The sequence below is a fragment of the Mastomys coucha genome, unplaced genomic scaffold (genome assembly GCF_008632895.1).
Source record: "Mastomys coucha isolate ucsf_1 unplaced genomic scaffold, UCSF_Mcou_1 pScaffold22, whole genome shotgun sequence".
NCBI classification, from domain to species: Eukaryota; Metazoa; Chordata; class Mammalia; order Rodentia; family Muridae; genus Mastomys; species Mastomys coucha.
In genome coordinates this window covers 132,003,121-132,013,397 of record NW_022196905.1, presented here as the reverse complement: position 1 = coordinate 132,013,397, position 10,277 = coordinate 132,003,121, and the positions used below count along the sequence as shown (strand labels likewise).

The window sequence follows — 10,277 nt, the reverse complement described above, 5'->3', positions numbered from 1 at the left end:
TGTGATGAAGTTGCTTCAAGAGGCAGAGAACCCTGAGTGGGAACCACACCAAGTGTCTGTAAATATGGAATCAGTATGAAACAGGAATGGAAAAGAGGTCTCCGTTTTATTTCTCTCCAGAAGAACAAGTTGTGGAGGATGTAATGGTTGTTCCACATCATAAATCTAACTTCTTTCAGACCCCAAGAGTTGGCTTCTTCAATTAGTCGAACAACAGACTCAGGATACTCTCTCCATCCAAAGTGGTCTCTACAGAAGAATTTCCAAAATGTGTGGTAAATAATAGAGTTTGAACTACTACAGGGTGGTGTAGACAGCCTTCGGAGTTGGTCAAATTCAGTTGTTTCAAATACAGTCATGGCATTCAAATCTGCCCAAAAGTCTTGTCCTCCATACTTCATTCTCATTCTATCATTTTCTGGATTACAATAAAATCTTTCCAAGTGCTCCTGAGAATCATTGGAAACACTCTGCCACTTCTGAGTGGTTGTCCTTTTGATCTGCCAATGATAGGGCAATACGGTGTGATGTTTCAAACAATCCTTGCCATAAATGCAAGTGCCTTGCAGAAAGTCCATACAAATTTCAATTCCATTCTCTTGGTGAGTATGGTACTGTAGCTGGTTTACAAGTTCAAACACAAGGTCAAGGGAAGCTTCCTCACTCTTGTCTTGGAAGAGCTCAATACTCAGCTTATCACTGGTATCCAAAATGTACTGGATTGTGAAACTATTGTCTTGGAAAACTCCTGGGACATAATCCACAACTTTATCTATGCAGTCAGGACTTGTAGGAACATCACCTCCGGCAAAGCTGCCCTTAGAACGGCAGCACTGGCACGGTGTTGAGGGCCGGCTCTGCGCCAGCGGTCCGAGCCGAGAGCAAGTGCCAGTGTCTAGGGGTCATGGGCGGCCGAGGTGGAGAGCAGCGCGCAGACCATAGCCACGGACATGGGCGCCAGAGAAAGAGCAGTGACCGCTTTCGGGGACCCAGCTCGCGTGTTCCCATGATTTTTCTTAGTACCAAAATTATGAAATCAAATGAGAATATTTTCCTTTTCTCCAATCCATGTAGTCTCACCTGTGGATATTTACAAAGAACCAAAAATATGCCAATTAGGGAAGAAATTTCCCATGTTGTTCCCATGATTGCAGCCACAGATTTTTCCTCTGCTTTGCAGGTGTAGTTTCGAATGAGTCTGTTCTGCCCCGTGAGCCACTTGAGCAAACTTTGTACTCTCTGTTCTTCAAAGGACCCAACATTGTAAATATTATATACTAATGTCATGTTAGGTAAAACAATGGGGCTCCTGTTGATCTCCTCTAAGGCAAAATCAAGGCCATCACAAATTGGTAGTTGTTTGGGTTGATCCTGTGTAGAAGACATAGGGGTCATTACAGAGTAATCTCAAATCACCATTGGTGATTTAATCTGATTACACTTACTATCATGTATTTAATGAATGCACCCCCACTCTCTGACCCACATACAGGTTTAATGTTCAAACTGCATCTCTTTTCCTAAGATTGTTCAGGTGTCAGTAGCACAGGTTGTCATCATGTTTAATAGTTCATATGGGGACTAATGCCTTTGTAAATATTTGAGCATAGAGAAAGAAGTCTCTAATCTTTCATGGAACCAGACACTACATGTTCATCTTTAACATTAGATGTCTAATGTTAATGATAAAACTGAAAAATATATTTTGTGTGGTTTGAGGGATGGAGAATGTGAAGGTTGTGGAAGGCCAGACTGCACTAATACATACAAAGATTTCCTAATGAAAGCCAAAATGAAAGGAAAATAGTTTAAATCTCTTGACAAGTATTATACTTATCAAGACCTGTCTTGGGCTGGAGACAGTAATACACATTAGTCAGGTTTGAGGGTTCTGCCTATATTTTGTGCTCCTTATACTTCTTGTCTGCATCAATGTTTTTGTTTCATATTATGAAATTGTATAACCTTTAAGATCTGAATGCTTAGTTTTGTGTTTTGTTTTTTTTGTATGTTGGTAATTTGGTTCATAATTACAAATTTTTATGTATTTCAATTCCATATATTCTTTCACCTACATGCATTTCTTTGTTATCTACTCTATATTTTCATCTATTTTCTCTATCTATCTATCTATCTATATATATATATATGTACGTATATATATACATACATATATATATTTATACATATATATATATGTATGTATATATATGTGTGTGTGTATGTGTGTGCTTAAATGTAAAAAATTTAATCTGCACAGTTCTATGATATTTCTGGATATTCAGAACATTATAAGAAATTGACACAAAAGACACTAAGAACATCTAACACAAAAAAATCAAGAGATGGCAAAATGCAAATGCAGGTATCCTACCAACAAAAACCAAGACTACTTGGCTTCATCAGAACCTAGTACTCCCACCGCAGCAAGTACTGGATATCCCCAAACACCAGAAAAACAAAAATTGGATCTAAAATCATATCTCAAATGCAGATAGAGGAATTTAAGAAGGACATGAATAACTCCCTTAAAGAAATACAGGAGAACACAAGTAAAAAGGTACAAGCCCTTAAAGAGGAAACAAAAAATCCCACAAAGAATTACAGGAGATCACAAGTAAACAAGTAGAAGCACTTAAAGAGAAAACTCAAAAATCCCTTAAGGAATTGCAGGAAAACACAAACAAACAGGTGAAGGAATTGAGTAAAACCATCCAGGACCTAAAAAATGGAAGTAGAAACAATAAAGAAATCACAAAAAGAGACAACTCTGGAGTTAGAAATCTTAGGAAAGAAGTCAGGAAACATAGATGCAAGCATTACTAACAGAATACAAGAGATAGAAGAAAGAATCTCAGGGGCAGAAGATAACATAGACAACATTGACAGAAAAGTCAAAGAAAATGCAAAAAGCAAAAAGACCCTAACCCAAAACATAAAGGAGATCCAGGACACAATGAGAAGACCAAACCTAAGGATAATAGGTATAGAAGAGAGTGAAGACCTCCAACTTAAAGGGCCAGTAAATATCTTCAACAAAATTATAGAATAAAACTTCCCTAACCTAAAAATAGAGATGCCCATGAACATACAAGAAGCCTGTAGGACTCCAAATAGACTGGAACAGAAAAGAAATTCCTCCATACACATAATAGTCAAAACACAAATGCACAAAACAAAGAAAGAATACTAAAAGCAGTAAGGGAAAAGGGTCAAGTAACATATAGATGCAAGCCTATCAGAATTGCACCAGACTTCTCACCAGAGACTATGAAAGCTAGAAGATCCTGGGCAGATGTCATACAGACCCTAAGAGAACACAAATGCCAGCCCAGACTACTATACCTAGCAAAACTCTCAATCACCATAGATGGAGAAACCAAAGTATTCCATGACTAAACCAAATTTACACAATATATTTCCACAAATCCAACCCTTCAAAGAGTAAGAAATGGAAAACTCCAACACAAGGAGGGGAACTACATCCCTGAAAAAGCAAAAAATGTAATCTTCCAACAAAACTAAAAGAAAATAGACACATGAACGAAATTCCAGCTCTAAGTACAAAAATAACAGGAAGCAACAATTACTTTCCCTTAGTATCTATTAATATCAATCAACTCAACTCTCCAATAAAAAGACATAGACTATCAGATTGGGTACGTAAAAAGGACCCAACATTTTGCTGCATACAGGAAAACCACCTCAGTGACAAAGACAGACACTACCTCAGAATAAAAGGGTGGAAAACAATTCTCCAGGCACATGGTCCCAAGAAAAAAGCTGGAGTAGCCATTCTAATATCGAATTAAATCGACTTTCACCCTAAAGTGATCAAAAAAGATAATGAGGGACATTTCATATTCATCAAAGGTATGATCTACCAAGATGAACTATCAATTCTTAACCTCTATGCTCCAAATGCAAGGGCACCTACATTCATAAAAGAAACTTTACTAAATTTCAAAGCACACATTGCACCGCACACAATAGTAGTGTGAGATTTCAACACTCCACTCTCTGCAATGGACAGATCATGGAAACAGAAACTAAACAAGGACACAGTGAGACTAACTGAAGTTATGAAACATATGGATTAATTTGTTTCATTTCCATGAACAATGCTGTCTTTCCCTGTGTGTCTGATTATCTTTTTTTCAATGTTTTCCCTATTAGATTTCCCCCATATGAAACATAAAGATTTTGGTTTATCATCATTTCCTCTGCAGAAAAACTACATTGGCTTGTGAATAACTTCCTCATTTAATAATGCAAAGTTTGATAATTTAATTTTTCTTTCTCAGTAAATATATGGACGCCCAAGGTTTGAAATGCTTGATAATCAAGTTACAAGTCACTATTTGTTAAACCTCTATTGGCCCTTTATAATGATTAATGTCCTGGTTTTCATCTGAATTAATTCACTTGATTATTTCTTACAGAATTTTCTTTATTCAAATTTCTAAATTAATGTAAAATTATAAAATGCAAACTTTCTAAGGATTTATAAGCACTTAATGTTAACAAGTAAGAGTTGTGAAATTTCTTCAGTGTGTCTATGGGCTTTGGGCTCTTTCAATCCTTTAAAATTGAAGTGAATCAAGTGTACTATGTGTGTATATGACCAGAATTAATCCAATCTCTCTGACAAATCTACTTCAACTTCCAATAAAGTATGTAAGAAAAGAAATCATCCTTTTCATTTTATCCATCAATTTGATTAATTTATTTTAATTTTACAAATAGGTAGGTATCAGTAATGGTAGGACACAGGCTCTACTGAATCTGAAATTCTGAGTGTGGAATTGCCAATGTCCCTGGCCTTTCCAAACGTCCATGCCTACAGCATATTTCACTGTTTCAGAGGTCCATTTTTTCAGAGAAATGATGAAAGCAGTGAAATAAATATAAATATTATAAACTTCTAGCAATAGAATGAATACTGTTTTACTCTATCCTCACAATTTTCATGCACAAAATTATCTTACAGGAAAAACAAACATTTAAAACCCTAAGAAGTGGAAAGTATATTTTGTGTTTGCAGAGATGGCATGACATTAAAGACCACTGACTACTTTTTCTTTTGAGCACCTACATCAAAATTCCTGTGCAGTAGTCCTAACATTAGAAATACAAAACCATTTCCTTGTATCTGTGTACACAATTACCATACTATAAATACATATTCATGCTGAAAATATTTGTACACATAAAATAACATAAAATACATTAAAGAGAAAATAAAAACTTCAAATTAAAAGAACACAGTTTGGTTGTAAAAAGTAAATAAAGAAGGGTTTCAGTGAATTAAGTTTCCTGATTTGCCTCCTGTTGAATGTGTAGCTTAACTGGCAGACAAGCAAAGAAGATAATTACAGAATTCCCAGGAGACAAGCATTACACTTTCTCAACGAAGTAGATCATATATATGTACACAATGTACATAATCCTATCTATCTGTGAAAGTTTTATTTGTTTAGTATGGCATAAATGAAGTAGAAAAACAGAAGAACTGAGCATAGGGTGAAAGGGGAGGGTATAAATGTGTAAGGATAAGGTCTTTTTTTACTTTTCTGTTGATGGGATGGACACATGATGAAAAGGAAGCAGGGGAGGAAAGCAGTTACTTTAGCTTACAATGCACAGGTCACATCCAATATCTGAGGGAAATCCAGACAGTAACTAACACAAAGGGCATGGGGAATGCAGCTTACATGGGTGGTTCCCTATGACTTCCTTAACCTGTTTCATATTGTATCCAGACTAGCAGCCTAAAAGCTGCATAGCACACAGTGCACTCAGCAATTCCTCATCAATAATCAATCAAAACCATCAAACTGAACCACAAGCTTGTACACAGGCCAATCTAGGGGTTTTCTAAAATTTTCTAAAATGAAGTTCCTTCTTTTTTTGATGACTCTTCTTTCTAGATCTTATGTTACAGGGAATTCATATATAAGCAAATCAAATTATATATTGAAATGAAAGTATTTTAGTGTAGCCACATGGATGATGAATACCAACTAGAGGAGAAAGGAAAGGTAAGTTAGTATTACTGTTGACTGCACAATTTTTTGTTCCCACAAAGAGGCACAAATTGTCAAATGTGAAATATTCATGTGAATTGCCATGTAAGCGTGTCTCAGGTTTAACATGCTCTTTTAGTTTGTTTAATCTGGGGATAATTTTAACACATGCATGTAATTGGTAAATGCTACCTTCCAACTTTTACCAGGCCATCTACCACAACCTCTCATCACTTTAAGACCACCTACATAAGAGACAAACTTCATTTAGTGCAGCCACTATGTAGGTGGATAGGACCATTCACTGAATCTTGGCCAAACTCCAAGATAGTCATCCAAAGTAAAGTGTGTCCCACTGCCTGAGAATTTCAACCTCTGAAAGTCGGAAATGTGGAAGAGAATGTAGAAAATCAAACTAAATTATTTTAATTAAATCATACTGAACAAGATTAAAATTGTGTTGCTATAGAACAACATATAAAATAGAAAGTTAGCAATATTTATTAAAAGAACCAGTACTCTGGAAGCTGGAGAAATGGCTCAGCGGTTAAGAGCACTGTTCTTCCAGAGGTCCTGAGTTGAGTTCCCAGCAACTACATGGCTGCTCACAACCATATGTAATGGGGTCCGGTGCCCTTTCTGGTGTGTCTGAAGAGAGCAATGGTAGTGGACTCATATGCATAAAATAAATAATTAAATTTTTTAAAAAAGAAGTAGTACTGAGCTTTGATAGGAAGGATAAGTATATTCGCAGCCTGTCCAACAAAACAGGTTCACAGTGAAACCATGTAGAGCATTGATCTTACTACTTGACACTGAAACATCAATCCTGTACACATATATTAATAACATTTCAGCCTTTTTTAAAAAAAATACACAATTATCTTAAAAATGTAGAAATCTTTTTTCAGTTTACAGTTTGTTCAATTACACACCCACTCCCATTCACTTTCACATACAATAGCATGACATAAATACAGGTGATCACAAGATGAATTCACACATATAAACACATATACATTCACAAACACAAAAATTTGCAAACACACATTCACACACACAGACAACTGCAAAGATTTTTAAAGGAGTGGTAATAAATTAGAGAAAAACATGAAATATTTTTTTTAAATTGAAAAATGATAATTAAGTTCTTTAAAAAAACATTAAATTACTAACAATTCCTAGGAAAATGATGAAGAAATTTATTTTAGGAAGCCAGTATGTAGAGATGGTGTGTTCAAAAAAGTACACCCATTGAATGTTTTGCAGAGAATCTTGAAATTTCCTTCCTTGATTTAATGTAAAATAGAAATATAATTATCTAATTCTAAATCAAATTGAAAAATTATAAAAATATTGCAATGGATTTTTCAAATGGTTCCTTTATTTTAAGGTTTTCCAAGTGTTTTATTACATATTTTCTTTATTGACATTTCAAGTGATACCTCCTCTCCTGGTCACCCCTCTGAAAAAATATCAAAAACGAAAACAAATACAAAAAACTAACCCTAGGACAACTCCAATTTCAAACAGTACTGAATGGATTTTAAACTAGCTGACTTATGAAGATTACGATAATTTATTCAGGCTAATGCATGAGTCATGAGGACATGGAGAGAAGTACTCTAGAAGATGAAAAAGATGGGAGTAAGATAGGGGACGAAAGTGGGATGACTCTGAATGATGAAGGGGTGGTTGTGTGATGAGAGGACACCAATGTTGGAAGATGCAATGCTGGGCCTGGGAAGGAGGATGAGAGTGTACTGGGGATGAATGTGATCACAGTGCATTATAGCAAGGATAGTGTTCCCCAAATTAAATATAAAGAAAAAGAATTATATATTATTTGTAGAGCTAAAATGTTTGTGAACAATATACTAAAAATAATTTTAGACTGAAAAAATTTAAAGTGCTAGCCTCAGACCAGAACCCAAGCCTCATGACTGCCTAAAACATGACCTAATGTACGATGACATCAATAGACATCCTAACTAAGACAGGAGAAAGATCATGAGATCTCAACCCAAGGCTAGTAAATACAATCAAATAAAGAATGTTGAGAATGAGAGAAATATCCTTCCCCAGGAGACAGCATGCCAATTGATTAGATAAACAAATACTACATGGTCAGCATTGGAAATATAAATGTAATGACATTATTCAGAATTAATGGGTTGAATTTATGTCCTTACAAATAAACTGAATATATTTAAATATATAGTATTGAGTAAATGGGAAAGTTTGGACATGGATATGAATTAAAAATTAATAGAGGGCTGCAGACACAGCTTGTTAAACTGTTGTAGCAAAACTGTAAAGACCTAAATTGTAATCCCTATAACCAACAAAATTATGGTCATTTAAAAAGGTTATTGTAACCTTACATTTCTCCATGCAGATGGGCTGTATAGGCAAACCTCATTTGTCAGATATCTAAAATGCACTAAATAGATTAACAAACAATGTTTCAAAGATAGTAGAAATCAGGGTATCATTTAAATTTGTCCTCATTTGATATGTGACATACACTCATCCTCACTGACACACACAGACATACAGATGCAGAGACTCTTTCTATAAATCTCTTTCTATTTCACTATCTCTCTGTCTTTCTCTGTCTCTGTATCTCATTCTCCATCTCCTTGTGTCTCTGTCTCTCTTTGTCTGTCTCTCTGTGACTGTGTCTGTCTGTCTCTCTCTGTGTCTCTGTTTCTCTCTCTGTCTCTCTCTCTGTCTCTGTTTCTCTCTGTCTCTCTCTCTCTCTCTCTCTCTCTCACACACACACACACACACACATACAGTAAAGATATTGAATACAGCTCACTCAGGGCTAAAATAAATGGCTTAAGGAGCTCTCTTAAGGAAACAGAGTAGCACAGTGACAATAGCACCTATATGCCACTGACAGGATTACAGACAGTAAGAGGGAAAAAGACATCAGAAAGTAAAAGAGAAGGCAAATATATCAGCAAAATATTAGGTGTTGTGGGGGAAGATCACAGATCCTAAACATGTAAATTGTATTTCTTTCCTGATATCTCTCTTCATTAAGTTGCACAGCAGCCATAGGAAACACTGACACATCTATGTCTGACAGGAAGAGCAATAACTGCTCTCAATGTATATTCTCTGCTCACAGCACCAGAAGTCTCTTGTTCAAATTCTGTGCATGTCTGTTTTGTCTTTTAGTAAATAGCTTTTTGATTCTGTAGTGACATTGCTGACTCAAAGGAATGTTCCTGTATAGGTATAATTCACATACTAGAGGGAATTTAAGTATTGCTGCTGTCTTCTCATAGTCCTTAAACTATCTATCATGTAACACCAAGGTATGGGAAAACATCTGGAAGGAAATAATGATCTTCAAAGAATTTGAAATAACTAGATAGAGTAGGTAGTGTCATGAGAAATGTGGCACACACAGCACAGTCCCACTTAAATGTACTAACAATTGGAAATGCACAGAGGAAACATTCAGTGAAAAGTCTTTATAGAATGGACATTGTTTTGTTATCTCTAAGTACTGTCCTGTACCTATACCAAACAATAGGATTTTAAGTTACATCATTAGGTCTCCTGCATGGCAACTCTCAGAGTGACACATGTGTTGGAAATGGCTTGAGATTGATTTATTCTCAGACTACATACATAAAAATAGAAGAGAATAGATTTAAAAAGTCATTGTGATAGAAGAAAAGCTATTGAGAATAAAAATTGAGATGGATTAAAGTTTCACCCTGGAGAATAAGGTTAGGAAGATCAAGCTGGAGAGACTTACCGTGGACTGTTGTCTGCCCCTTTAGTGTGTTGGGAAATTTGATAGGTATAAAGGGGTAAGAACACACTGATCACTATATCTCCATCCTGGTATACATTGTCTGAGAGAGAGACAAAACATTCACAGGAGAACAATTTGCACAGGAGCATAGGAATCTTGAGGGTAAAAATGAAAAAAATCAAAGTGGGCATTGTGAGAGTTTCTTTGAGCACAAACGTAATCTGTCGTGATCCATGTGCTCAATTTCAGTAGTTGAGAATCTGAGCCATTCTGTGGGTTTATAAGTGTTACAGACATAGGAGTCCTCTGAACTACAGTGTCATTAGAACACAGCTTTTTCTAGTCCCTTGGAGAAAATTTCAGCACCTTGAACCTTCAGGCTTCACAGCTGAGGTCTTTTGTAAAAATGACAAACATATGTTGAAAACACATAGTTGAGGATCATGTCATGTCCCTGGTAGTATTCTGTAGTA

General features: G+C 35.7%; 1 pseudogene; it reads right to left on the bottom strand.

Annotated features, from left to right (window-relative positions):
• The window catches only part of LOC116104683, a 27,956-nt pseudogene extending 17,961 nt beyond the window's left edge, over positions 1 to 9,995 (bottom strand).
• Positions 9,996 to 10,277: the final 282 nt, after the last annotated feature.